Genomic DNA, 2,981 nt, shown 5'->3' on the forward strand with positions numbered 1-2,981 from the left:
TTTACGGAGACAAACCTAGCATGAACCTTCGCCTCATCTCGTGCATCAAGGCACGAAAACATCTACGAAAGAACAATTTGGCGTTCCTGGCTCACATAGTGGATAAAATCAAGGAAGAGGTTAACGTTCAAGACATTCCCATAGCATGTGAGTTCCCAGACGTGTTTCTTGAAGATCTTCCAGGAGTACCCCCAGAGAGACAAGTGGAGTTCCGAATTGACCTCGTTCCAGGAGCAACCCCTCTCGCTAAATCAGCCTATCGGCTAGCTCCTACTAAAATGCAGGAATTGTCCAGCCAACTCAGTGAACTCTTGGACAAGGGATTCATCCGCCCTAGTTACTCGCCATGGGGAGCTCCAGTCCTCTTTGTCAAAAAAAAAGGACGGATCTTTTAGAATGTGCATCGATTACAGAGAGTTAAATAAACTCACAGTTAAAAATCGCTACCCACTCCCACGAATCGATGATCTATTTGACCAGCTCCAAGGAGCTAGTTATTTTTCCAAGATAGATCTACGGTCCGGATACCACCAACTCAAAGTCCGGGAAGAGGATATTCCAAAAACCGCTTTCCGAACTCGCTACGGACATTATGAATTTGTCGTAATGCCCTTCGGTCTAACAAATGCCCCTGCCGCATTTATGGATCTGATGAACCGGATCTGTCGACCATTCCTCGACAACTTTGTCATTGTCTTCATTGATGACATTCTCGTCTATTCCCGAAGCGAAGAAGAGCATGGCCAACATCTCCGACAAATCCTAGAAACTCTGCAATCGGAAAAGATATACGCAAAACTCTCCAAGTGTGAGTTCTGGCTCCGGAGTGTGAACTTCCTAGGTCATGTAGTTAGCCAAGATGGAATTCATGTGGATCCCTCTAAGGTCAAAGCTGTTGAAGGATGGGCAATCCCGACAACACCCACGGAAATCCGTCAATTCTTGGGTCTAGCAGGCTACTATAGGAGATTCATTTAAAACTTCTCTAAGATCGCCAAGCCACTTACCTCGCTTACACAAAAGGGCGTACCATTCAAATGGACGGACAAACAAGAAGTCGCATTCCGAACCCTGAAACAAGCTCTCTGTAGTGCCCCGGTACTATCACTACCGGAGGGAACGGAAGATTTCGTGGTCTACTGTGATGCGTCAAATCAGGGCTTAGGTTGCGCTCTCATGCAGCGTGGAAGGGTGATAGCTTACGCATCCCGCCAACTAAAGATGCACGAAGTGAATTATACGACCCATGACCTGGAATTGGGAGCCGTGGTCTTTGCCCTAAAAATTTGGAGGCATTACCTTTACGGTACAAAGTGCACCATCTTCACGGACCACAAGAGTCTCCAACACATCTTGAACCAGAAGGAGTTGAACATGAGGCAACAAAGATGGGTTGAATTACTAAACGATTACGAGTGTGAGATAAAGTACCACCCATGCAAGGCCAACGTGGTAGCTGTCGCATTAAGTCGGAAGGAGTACTCTAATCGTCGTACGAAAACTCTCTCAATAACCATTCAATCTCACCTAGCCACTCAAATTGCAGTAGCTCAGTCAGAGGCCATGAAGACGGAAAATAGAGCAAGCGAAGCATTGCGCGGAATGGAGAAGAACCTAGAAGCAAAGGAGAATGGAGTATACTATTTCATGAACCGTATTTGGGTCCCTAAACTCGGAGGATTTAGGGAGGTAGTTATGAAGGAAGCCCATAAGACGCGATACTCTGTTCATCCCGGCTCAGACAAGATGTATTTGGATATTAAACAACACTATTGGTGGCCTAACATGAAGGCGGAAATTGCCACCTATGTTAGTAAGTGCCTTACGTGTGCCAAGGTAAAGGTGGAGTACCAGAAGCCCTCAGGGTTATTACAGCAACCGGTAATCCCTGAGTGGAAATGGGAGGGGATTTCTATGGATTTCATGACCAAGCTACCCAAGACGTCGGATGGACTAGACACCATATGGGTAATAGTCGACCGACTGACGAAATCTGCCCATTTCCTGCCAATAAAGGAATCCTACAAGATGGAAAGATCGACACGTTTATACATTCGAGAAATCGTGAGACTCCACGGAGTACCAGTGTCTATTATCTCGGATAGGGACAGTAGGTTCACTTCACGTTTTTGGCAATCTCTCCAGAAGGCACTGGGAACTCATCTCGACATGAGCACCGCTTATCATCCACAAACGAATGGTCAAAGTGAACGAACCATTCAAACGCGCGAAGACATGCTACGCGCATGTGTGATAGACTTTGGGAAGTCTTGGGATACCCACTTACCTTTGGTCGAATTCTCATATAACAACAGCTACCATTCGAGCATCAAGGTCGCTCCTTTCGAAGCACTATACGGGCGTAAGTGTAGATCACCGTTATGCTGGGCTGAGGTGGGTGATACCCAACTAGCAAAAGCACATACATCGGACAAGGCACTAACGGGACCGGAGATCATTCGTGAAACCACGGAAAAGATTGTCACACCCCCGAACCAGACGGCGGAAACGTCCGGGGGCTGTCGTGACTCAATTGAATACCATAACATTGAATATATATGAAACATAACAACATTCGTCACCGTGCATTAATATAGTACAACCAGTAGCGTTTACATGTCATATATTGTTTAAACATTACATTCCCAAAAATAAATTGTTCGATTCGTACATAATCAAACTGCAAGCCATCACCGAATATGTTTTCCTTTGGTTCACTGGTGCCCTGAGAATACAAGTATTTTGAAAAACGTCAACATATGAAATTTTGGTGAGTTCATAAGTAGTGTTTGAAATCCAATGTTTGTATTGTTTGAAAACTACCAGAAAATCCGACATTTTCTGAAAAGAAAAGCTTTTGAAAATGTTGTGAAGATCCATAGGTATGCTTGTTTGTTTCTATGCTTGTAAAAAAAATTGTTCATTTAAAAATGTATGCATTTCAAATCTGTATGTATTGAAAACCCTAGGAAAACCCGATG

The sequence above is a fragment of the Lactuca sativa genome, chromosome 3 (assembly GCF_002870075.4).
Source record: "Lactuca sativa cultivar Salinas chromosome 3, Lsat_Salinas_v11, whole genome shotgun sequence".
In the NCBI taxonomy this organism is placed as follows: Eukaryota; Viridiplantae; Streptophyta; class Magnoliopsida; order Asterales; family Asteraceae; genus Lactuca; species Lactuca sativa.